Source organism: Schistocerca cancellata, chromosome 2 (assembly GCF_023864275.1).
Source record: "Schistocerca cancellata isolate TAMUIC-IGC-003103 chromosome 2, iqSchCanc2.1, whole genome shotgun sequence".
Lineage (NCBI taxonomy): Eukaryota > Metazoa > Arthropoda > Insecta > Orthoptera > Acrididae > Schistocerca > Schistocerca cancellata.
This window is the reverse complement of record NC_064627.1, coordinates 618073854-618084922: the sequence shown is the minus strand read 5'-3', so window position 1 is coordinate 618084922 and position 11069 is coordinate 618073854. Positions and strand designations below refer to the sequence as shown.

At 43.6% G+C, this 11069-nt stretch overlaps 1 non-coding gene across 1 annotated transcript; it reads right to left on the bottom strand.

Moving 5' to 3' along the window:
- Window positions 1–5512: 5512 nt before the first annotated feature.
- Window positions 5513–5587, bottom strand: Trnas-cga (transfer RNA serine (anticodon CGA)). The gene has a single exon. It is a non-coding gene; the product is annotated as a tRNA-Ser (tRNA).
- Window positions 5588–11069: the final 5482 nt, after the last annotated feature.

The window sequence follows — 11069 nt, the reverse complement described above, 5'->3', positions numbered from 1 at the left end:
TTGCAGGTGAGGTGTTCGAAGTAGCGCTGAAGAATGGCTGGAGCACTGGCAATTCCAAACAGAAGCCTGTTATACTGAAAGATTCCAAAAGAAGTATTGATCGCTAAGAGCCATCGGGAATCATTGACAACGGAAGCTGGAGATGCGCGCCATAGAGATCAATCTTGGTAAACATTTTGCCATGCAGGAGGTGGGTCACTGTATCCTCTACCTTGGAAATAGGATAAACGACTATGAGAGATTGGGCATTAATGGTTGTCCTAGAGTTCGCATAGATATTCAGTGCTCTATGTAGTTTGTCTGTGATGAAGATGGGGTGGCCCATTGGCTGTTGAGAATGGGAGTGAGAATATCCTTAACATGAAAATGCCACAGCTCTAGACGAAGTTAGTCTCTGAGAACACAGGGAACATTTCTGGCTCTGAAGAACTTCTATACTGCTGATAAGAGGAGAGCCATATGCGCCTCAAAATTTTTGTCGTTCGTGGAGGACTGCGTGAATACAAATATAAATTTGGAAAAGAGATGTTTTAGGTACGGATTGGCGCCCAGCGACTTGACTGTTGCGGAGCAGTTGCAGATTTCTAACCCAAGAGCGTTCAACAGATTCAGGCCCAAGAGACAGATAGCTCCAGGATCATTGAAGACTAAAATCCTGGCTGTGAAGGAGGTCGAACGGCTCTGAACTTGTGCTGTAAATTGCTGTTGACTATAATTATGTCATTGCTGTGTCAGAAGTTTCAATGGTAGGGGACCACATACAATAATATAACTGCCAATCTGTGATGCTTCTAGAAGACCCTTGTCTGTCTGCAGCTCGATGGGAACATTGTTGATGACTACCGTGAGCGATAGAGATTCTGTAGAGTCGGGAAGCGCAAGTTGGGTGTATGACAGGTCTGCAAACAGGTTCACTCTGTCGCCCATCTCCGTGTAATAGGTGTGTTCTGTCAATCATTTTGGGCAAAGCCTGGCACACTTCAGCCCTATGTCCAAATTTCCCACAAGAGGTGCATTTAGCATACGCATAGTTGATCTGAGGTAGGAGTCTAGCCGCTGAGACGTTGCCTGCGCTGTGTGAATGCGACCTGGGTGTGAGGCGCGACTGGGGCTGAGAGTAGCCTGTGGGTTGGTTGGCGGACACTTGCGATTTATCGCGCAGGTTGGCTGACGATCTGAGAGACTGTTCAAAAACTCTATTAATAGTGAAGCATGTTTTAAGGAAGGGTCGTTCGGGTTAAGGAGAACCATGTGTAGTCCTTGATTGGGGGCCTTCACGAAGAAGTTGCATATGAGTGCTTACACTGACGATTACCACACTGGAAACGGCAGTCACGAGATACTCTAGAGATGGGCAATCCTTTCGCGGTAATACCGTCCGTTACGTTTATGTCAGCTAATTAATGATGAACTGGACTTCATCCAGTCATAGGACAGAGCACGCTGTTCTACTTTCGGGATAAGTTGCTGTGGGAGATTGAAAACGTCTGGGTTCTCATATGCCAGAAAGAAGAGTGGTGTTGGATATCATCTGTGATGATATGGGCTAAGAAAAGCTGTTCCATGCATGTGGCGTAATTTGCTTATATCTCGATCTTCCTGTCGAACTGCTGGAACGGTGGGAGCACCGTCAAGAAACCTTGACTATGGTGATGATCCAGGAGGGTGGCTGTAGAAATCCAGAGGAGATGTGGAGATAACCACGAGCTGCTCAGCCAGGATTTCGTGGGTGTGCTGCATCTGCAGGACCAGTAACAACACTTGGGCGGAAACATTCGCTGTTTCTGTCATGCTGGAAACAACGTGACAGTAAGTGCACTTGAAAGTGTAAGAACACGTAGTAAAACACTGTCTACCGGCTCACTGCAGCCACGTGATACACTAACTCCAAAAAATATGTCCTTGTGAACTGATGAGTCCGCTGAAAATGGTGCACGAAAAATACCCAGGTATATAATGAATATGAAGTTTATTGTAACTTAAATAAAGACCAACCTGTGTGGCCGAGCGGTTCTAGGCACTTCAGTCCGGAACCGCGCGACCGCTACGGTCGCAGGTTCGAATCCTGCCTCGGGCATGGATGTGTGTGATGTCCTTAGGTTTGTTACGTTTAAGTAGTTCTAAGTTCTAGGGGAGTGGTGACCTCAGAAGTTAAGTCCCATAGTATTCTGAGCCATTTGAACCATTTTTTAAAATAAAGCTTTTCCCTCATGGGAGTTAGTTTGGAACACAATAATTGGAAACTAGTCACTTATTGAATAGTGATAGAACAAGAATAATACCTAAAAACCGAAGTCCTGAAAATGGCACAGTAAACTGAAAGTTCCAAAATTCAGTGCCCATGCACTAAGCATGCGACAATCGAAGTCTGTAAGGGACATGCAAAATTTAAATTTCCGAGAGGACGAGCAAAATTTACAGTCCCAAAGAAGCACACGCAAGTTTATGTCCGGCATATTCCTGGTGAAAAACAAACACAAATATTACGAAGTTCAGTTGCTGGTCATGGCATCGAAGACCTCGTCTCTTTAGTGAAGAAGCCACAAATAGTGTAGGTCCGGAGCTCGCAGTTCCTGTAAGCGAAGGTTGATGTGGTCGGTGGTGTCGTCGTAGTGGCGCCTCCAGAGTGAGATCGTGATTGTGAAAATGCTTCCACAGCCAGCCGGCACCAGGCTCACTAAACTCATTTGGAGTGAACTCGGTGGAGCAGTGATAAATACTGCTCAGGAGGCAGGATACTGCAAGTACAGAGGAGGAAAGGTCCATCCCTTCTCTGTCATCTGTAGAGCTCTTCTCTGCGAGATCTGTGCTCGTGGAACCCATCTGTTTTGTTGGTTGCTTTATTGTATGATTATATGATAGCGGAACAAACATTGGTAGCAATTACATCTGTAAAATATCTGGGAGTATGCGTGCGGAACGATTTGAAGTGGAATGATCATATAAAATTAATTGTTGGTAAGGCGGGTACCGGGTTGAGATTCATTGGGATAGTCCTTGAAAATGTAGTCCATCAACAAAGGAGGTGGCTTACAAAACACTCGTTCGACCTATACTTGAGTATTGCTCATCAGTGTGGGATCCGTACCAGATAGGGTTGACGGAGGAGATAGAGAAGATCCAAAGAAGAAAGGCGCGTTTCGTCACAGGGTTATTTGGTAACCGTGATAGCGTTACGGAGATGTTTAACAAACTTAAGTGGCAGACTCTGCAAGAGAGGCGCTCTGCATCGCGGTGTAGCTTGCTCGCCAGGTTTCGAGAGGGTGCGTTTCTGGATGAGGTATCGAATATATTGCTTCTCCTACTTATACCTCCCGAGGAGATCACGAATGTAAAATTAGAGAGATTAGAGCGCGCACGGAGGCTTTCAGACAGTCGTTTTTCCCGCGAACCATACGCGACTGGAACAGGAAAGGGAGGTAATGACAGTGGCACGTAAAGTGCCCTCCGCCACACACCGTTGGGTGGCTTGCGGAGTATAAATGTAGATGTAGAAATGTAGATGTAGACTGAGTAGGTGCAAGGTGCCGACACATCATATTGTTGTTCGTGACAGACAGAACACATGCCTGCTTCGCACCAAACTCACTACGACGGGAAAATCTTCTTTTGTAGTTTATTACCTTAGTGAAGAGGAAAAAAACCTTGAGCGTATAGATTTAAATTTTGGTAAATATGTAAAAAATTGCAGTTTGCATAACAAATTTGAAAGGAAAGCCTTTCTCATACAAAAATATCACCTTTCACTCTCTTTACATAACTCGTCCTTGGCTTTTTCAGTTAATCAGTAAGATATAACACCGTGACTTGTGAATGCAATCATGCAAGGTAAGTGACGAACATCCAAAACATCGAAGACATCTTGGTAACTTGAGTCAAAAATAATAAAGAGTATTGAAGTAAATAAGGGAAAATTAAAGACTATTAACTCAGCGGAACTGTGACCACTAAACAATAAGGACGTTGTGTACACGTGCAGAGGATAAATGGAGAAGATTAAAATACGTTTTGATGTCAAAAAATAAACAGAGAATGTAGAAGTATCAGAAATATGGACATCAATTATCTGTAGTTGGATGATGTACTCAGAGAAACAAAATTGTATTAGAATTGAATTGTGAGAGAAAAAGAAAAGAGAGAGAAGATGGTGAGAAAGGTTGAGTCCTTCTTCTCGAGGTCATTGGAGTACTGGCTCGCTTGGACGACGATAGGGGAAGTAACCGGCATTCTGTTGTAGTGGCTGGGATACGCTGCATCAGGATGCCGATAGGAGAGAGATAATGACCTGTAAACCAGGAACAGTGGTGAAATAAGTCGGGGACGAGTTAATGTGGGATTTTAAGTGTCTTTTGGGTGCGTGAGTAGATGTACTCAACAGTGTTGCAGTCAAATGACGTGAGGGACGTATGGGAGATAAGGGAGCGCATTGTCTTGTTGAATATACAGCACTCACTTCCATACAATATCATTAGAAAAGATATCGGTTTGCAAAATTTATTTTGAATTCCCTTTTGATCTCTCATTCAGTCTCCTACGCACCCCACCAAACAATCTGTGGAAAACATTCAGCACCTTGATCTGACACGCAAGCGATGTGACAACCGAAGTATTTCATTTCTGCAGAGAAAAATGTCCCATTGCCTGCTTCACCCTCTTAGGGATGACGTTCTTTTTACTTTCTTCTCCAGGGTTCAAGTTTTCTCTGTAGCAAGTATCATAAAAATTGATTCAGCAGTTAAATCGTGAAAACATAAGACAGATTTTCATTTGCACTTATAGTATTGTATTACACACACATCAAAAAAATTTAGCATCACCTCGGTTCCGAGAGTTCCAGAACCTGTACAGAATGGAGATCAATATAAACATCATTTCAGCCCTTTTTATTACTCAGGAGAACCACACATTGCTTCTTGTACCACCACACAGCGAGACCTTCAGAGGTTGTGGTCCAGACTGCTGTACACACCGGTACCTCTAATACGCAGTAGCACGTCCACTTGCATTGATGCATGCCTGTATTGGTCTTGGCTACTATCCACAAGTTCATCAAAACACTGTTGGTCCAGGTTGCCCCACTCCTCAACGGCGATTCGGCATAGATCCCTCAGAATGGTTGGTGGGTCACGTCGTCCATAAACAGCCCTTTTCAGTCCATCGCAGGCATATTCGATAGGGTTCATGTCTGGAGAACATGCTGGCCACTCCAGTCGAGCGATGTCGTTATCCTGAAGGAAGTCATTCACAAGATGTGCACGATGGGAGCGCGAATTGTCGTCCATCAAAACGAATGCCTCACCAATATGCTGCCGATATGGTTGCACTATCGGTCGGAGGATGACATTCAAGTATCATACAGCCGTTACGCCGCCTTCCATAACCACCAGAAGCTTACGTCGCCCCCACATAATGCCACCCTAAAACAGCAGGGAACCTCAACCTTGCAGAATGAGATTTTCACTCTGCAGCGAAGTGTGCGCTGATATGAAACTTCCTGGCAGATTAAAACTGTGTGCCCGACCGAGACTCGAACTCGGGACCTTTGCCTTTCGTGGGCAAGCGCTCTACCAACTGAGCTACCGAAGCACGACTCACGCCCGGTACTCACAGCTTTACTTCTGCCAATATCTCGTCTCCTACCTTCCAAACTTTACAGAAGCTCTCCTGCGAACCTTGCAGAACTAGCACTCCTGAAAGAAAGGATATAGCGGAGACATGGCTTAGCCATTCACACACATCCATGCCCGAGGCAGGATTCGAACCTGCGACCGTTGCGGTCGCGCGGTGATCTGTCCTCACAAGCGAACCTCCCCATCGTACCCCCCTCACATTTAGTTATAAGTTGGCACAGTGGATAGGCCTTGAAAAACTGAACACAGATCAATCGAGAAAACAGGAAGAAGTTGTGTGGAACTATGAAAAAGATAAGCAAAATATACAAACTGAGTAGTACATGAGCAAGATAGGCAACGTCACGGATATCCTGGGATCAGTATCGCCGTGGTCCCGTGGTTAGCATGAGCAGCTGCGGAACGAGAGGTCCTTGGTTCAAGTCTTCCCTTGAGTGAAAAGTTTAATTTTTTATTTTCAGACAATTATTATCTGTCCGTCCGTCTGTCCGATGCGAGGTAACTGCGCCGTAGTATCGGGCAAGGTAGAAGAATCTTTTTACCCATTCGCCAAGTGTACAAGTTAGGTGGGTCGACAACATATTCTTGTCATGTGACGCACATGCCGTCACCAGTGTCGTATAGAATATATCAGACGTGTTTTCCTGTGGAGGAATCGGTTGACCTATGACCTTGCGATCAAATGTTTTCGGTTTCTATTGGAGATGCACGTCCTTTCGTCTACTAATCGCACGGTTTTGCGGTGCGGTCGCAAAACACAGACACTAAACTTATTACAGTGAACAGAGATGTCAATGAACGAACGGACAGATCATAACTTTAAAAAAAAGTAAACTTTACACTCGAAGGAAGACTTTAACCAAGGACCTCTCGTTCCGTAGCTGCTCACGCTAACCATGGGACCACGGCGCTCCTGGGCTTACATTCTCCCTGATGTTGCTTATCTTGCACATGGACTACTCAGTTTGTATATTTTGCTTATTTTTTTCATAGTTCCACACAACTTCTTCCTGTTTTCTCGGTTGATCTGTGTTCAGTTTTTCAAGGCCTATCCACTGTGCTAATTTATAACGAAATCTGAGGGGGGTGCGATGGGGAGGTTCCCTTGTCAGAAACCAAATTTGTGACACTGTAGCCTTTTAACTTGTACAGCTCATACCGTTACGTAGTGATGCTAATATGCAGATGAATAGATAGAACAAGATGATATGCAACGAAAAGTGGGTTTTGGAACATGCAATGTGAGCGCAGCACGGCATGGTACCATTCTTTCCGCATTGCCGAAACAGAGCACAGGAGCTTTATCTACGCTGGTCCTGGAGCCCGCACGGGATGCATACCAGTCTGACTAGTCGACCTGACGTCGTCTTCTAGCTACTAGACTGGTGCTGGAGGTTACTTCTTTAAGCTCTATCCTGTTACTTTATATGAACGCAAATTTAGGCTGATAATGCCATTTTCAAAGGGGCCTAGGAAAATCATAAAGTAGTGGATTTGCTTAATAAGTAATGAATTAGGAAAATTTCTAACAAAAACACACATTTGTTTAAATACATAAGTTTATTCGAATAAAACAATGATTATGACCCTTATTACAGGAGACTGAGAAACAACAAATAACACTATCTGTAGAAAACTACTGATTACTCGTTATTTTGGATAACAAAGTTCCTCTCCCATCTCTCACACAGACCCAGTGACCTTCGACGCAGTCTGAAGCTTATGTTCACCCATGAAGTGCTGCTACCGACAGTGACTATAATCTTGGTGGCTGCTAACGAAAATCAAGCTCTCAACGCACATACTCTTACTCTGAGACTGGCAATCGTATCAAATCTCTCAGGTGCAGGACAAATTGACCTATCTCAGCCATGTCACCTGCAATGCTCATCTTGAATTCTCGTGCGCTGTAATCAATGGGGATGATATGGATGTGGTTCTGCAGAGAAGATGAGTGCATGTAGGGATAGATGCAACTGCGTCCCCTGCAGGTCTGCGCTGCTATGAACCACAACCTAAGACTGCAATCAAATCTCTGACTCCTCTCCACTCAGTCCAGGTCTGACTACTCACGTCTATTCAAAAATGACCCTCTCACTTCTTTGATCAGTGCTCTATTTCTCACCGAGCAGTGTCTTTTGCAAACACAAACATTGAAATAGCACTGGGGCCCAATAGCGAGGTGTCCTACTAGAAAACAGCCGCGCGAGAAGACAGCGCCTCGTCTTCAGACCCCAATCAAGTCATGCAGCACCCTCACTCTTTTTTCCTGACGTCAATTCAATTCCGCACCTTCGCGCACATCGCACTCGCTTCGCATCTGAGGGCTTTCGAAATGGGAAGATGATTCTCATGAGGGTAGACCACATTTTTAAAGCCTTTTGTTGTCGAAAGCGGCCGATGGCTGTCTTCAAAGGCGTTCTGTGAAAACGTGTGGAAATAGCCCTGGCCTCCTTATAGTGACGCCTTCGCCCTCAGCGTCCCCAACATAGTGAGAGTTTGTAAACTGTAACCTCCCCCTCACTTATCGACCTTAATGACAGTGAAAAATTAAACCGCGTGTACCTAATGGAAATTTGGGAAAAGCAACCGTCACCGAAGTTAATCTGTCGGTAAAGAGGGAGGAAAGGGTTACATCTAAATGAAAGGAAAAATGCTAATGAAACAGGTGGAAATTAATTTTGAAAAGGGGTAAAGTTAATAAAGAAAGTAAATGTGCGGCCGTTACGTTAACAATTAACTAGCGGTAATTAGATATTTGAGATTTGGGGAAAATTACGGTCGCCAGTCCTATGGACAATTACTATAGTAACTGAAAAAGAAAGGTTATTGCACATATAATTAGCACTAGAAGCGTGGCAACTGAAGGTTGACATGTATAGTGTGAAAACTGAAAGTTTGTCAGAAGTAATAAATTTCGCTACACTCTGACTTAATTTAGCAGAAGAATTAATAAAATCGGAAAATTGAAAGTTAATTTAGTGACTGAAATTAATAGTGAGCTTTGTTTCTGAAGCACATCGAAATTCAGTAAAATACGGTTAGTCTTGGAAACCTCAACAATCATTTCAAAAGCTACTTGAATCTACGCAATTTAGAAATAATAGATTTAACTTTGAACTTGAATTAAATGATTCTGAACAATTAACAATAGTAAAATTTAGTACGTACCAAGCTGAGCTGCAGTCACAGGTAAGCTAAACTACGGTAACAAAACTCGCACTCTTAATTTGTGCTTGTGTAATCTAAATATTGTAGCGAGCTATGAATACCTTGACTGAACTTTGAAATTAAAGCAGTGAAATCGAATGATGCTGTCGTTTGAATTTCAATGACACTCGGGTTCATTCCGGAAAAGGAAGGGACACTGCTTGGTAATGCAATTGGGACAACGAGCAACAAAGGTTCATGCAAAGTCGCTGTAATTTTGTGATGCAACAATTTTAAAAGTTTGAAAAGCTGAGGTTGCCATACAGTTCTAAAACTTTACGTGCTTCCAGTCTTCCTTGTTGGTTGATTGAAGGTTTGAAGCCGCCGATCGAGGAGGTGGCGACGGTCACTCATTGTCGGCCGTCGCTGTTGCAGAAGCTGGATGTTGGCGCGCCTTCTTCTCGACACGGTCACCTGACGAAACGGGCTCTTGATGTGCGCCAGCTAATGCTTCCAGTCCGCGACACCATGTCAGAAACTATCATCGCAAGTCGAGCGCAATTACATGCTGCCAAACCCCGAAAGCGCGGCAACTCGCGGGAGCTTCACACAACACACCTGCTCCACTGCACCACCCCAGCCAGACCCTCTCTGCTCAGCCTGCGCTCCACGCGGCAGAGTTAACACTATCAAAGATCCTAAACACTTTCGTTCTCCACACGACCTATCGATGTAATCGTTCGATAACAGTTTTCCCTAGGCAAGACCCAGCGTAAAAATACAAATAATATTTACGAAACAAACCAATTGTACATCGACATAAATGCATAAATATATATATATATATATATACAAATAGTAAAACAATTACAATATGTAAAGACACAGAAGTGTCATATATTCAGGTAACAAAAATAAGGAAAACAAATTTATAGTACAATAGATGGAAATAGGAGGATATGCATTTCCGGCGTTACAAAACCCGGACAATGCCTAACAGATCACTGGGGAGTCCCAGCAGGCCCGCTTCCACCAATTCACTGTCTGATCCTCCGTTCTCTGTTCCGATTCCCCAGTCGCAGCTCCACTGCAATGTGTCTTCTCACAACGCCAAAACATTCAAATCTATTGCGTTCGTCACCATGAGCATCGTTTGGTTAGAGAAAAGAATATGTAGGCCTATACAGGATTTTGTACTCACAATCGCTGTGGTACATGCTCACAGGAATTATTCATAGTCATCTTCTTCATTCCCTTCCTCTAAATTATGGAACTGGTGATGGGATAAAAATGAAACAGGCATGCACATTTGCTGCAGCGTTTGAATTTCTTTTGTGAAAGACTTACACTCGATTGCCCCACGTTGCTAAGCTCTCAGAGTCAGTCAGCTGATGTGTTCTGCGGCTCCGTTGTCTGATTTCCTAGGAAGGCGGCCAGACCAGAGACCACTGTGAGTTTAACAGCAGGAGACACACAAGACTCCAAGCTATAGCCCAGGGCGAGCCGCTCAGTTGTTGGGCCACCCACTGCCTGGCCCTCAAGCTAAAATGGTGGATGTTTCTGAGAACTACACGGGTCTTCGCTTTGCCGGTCACAAACAAGGTTTCTGTGAGGTGGCCCAGCCTGGTAATCATAATTTAAGAAACTCATAGACTGCCACTGGTATGAAGAGAGAGAAGTAACGTACTAATTTATGTCCTAATCTCCGTGATCACTGAAGGTTCCCTGCTACGATTGTGAGCATTCATCAGCTAACATTGATCGAACTCAAACCAAAATGACATGACCAAACAAAATAGAATTGCAATTTTTTAAAAAAAGCAAGGCCAAGGGAACGTGGAGCGGCTGTGCAGAGTTCAGGAAAAACATCTTTCATCTCTTAGTAACACACTTTATTTAAACAAGCCAAGATTTTTCAATTAAAAATTTCCCAGGGTTTTCAGAAATATAATTTAAATAAAAACAAGTAACCTAACCCACAACCTAGCTCAATATCGTGAAGAAAGTGCACAATTACCCAATTCTTAAGAGAAAGATTAACCATCAAATTTACACCTTTCTGTAATTTAAAGCAATAACCTTTTTAGAAAAAGGTTCCAAGCGTTTAAGAGAGAACGACCATTGTCACCATACTTAATAAAATTTTACAACTTCTTTGAGTTAAATAACAAGGAAACGGTTAAAACCTTAATGATCTGAGAAGTCGGGAAGAAAAAATGGAGACTTTCGGCCAAGATACACCAAGGCATGCCTTTAACTACGTATGATACTTTGCGTAACTCTTGATTC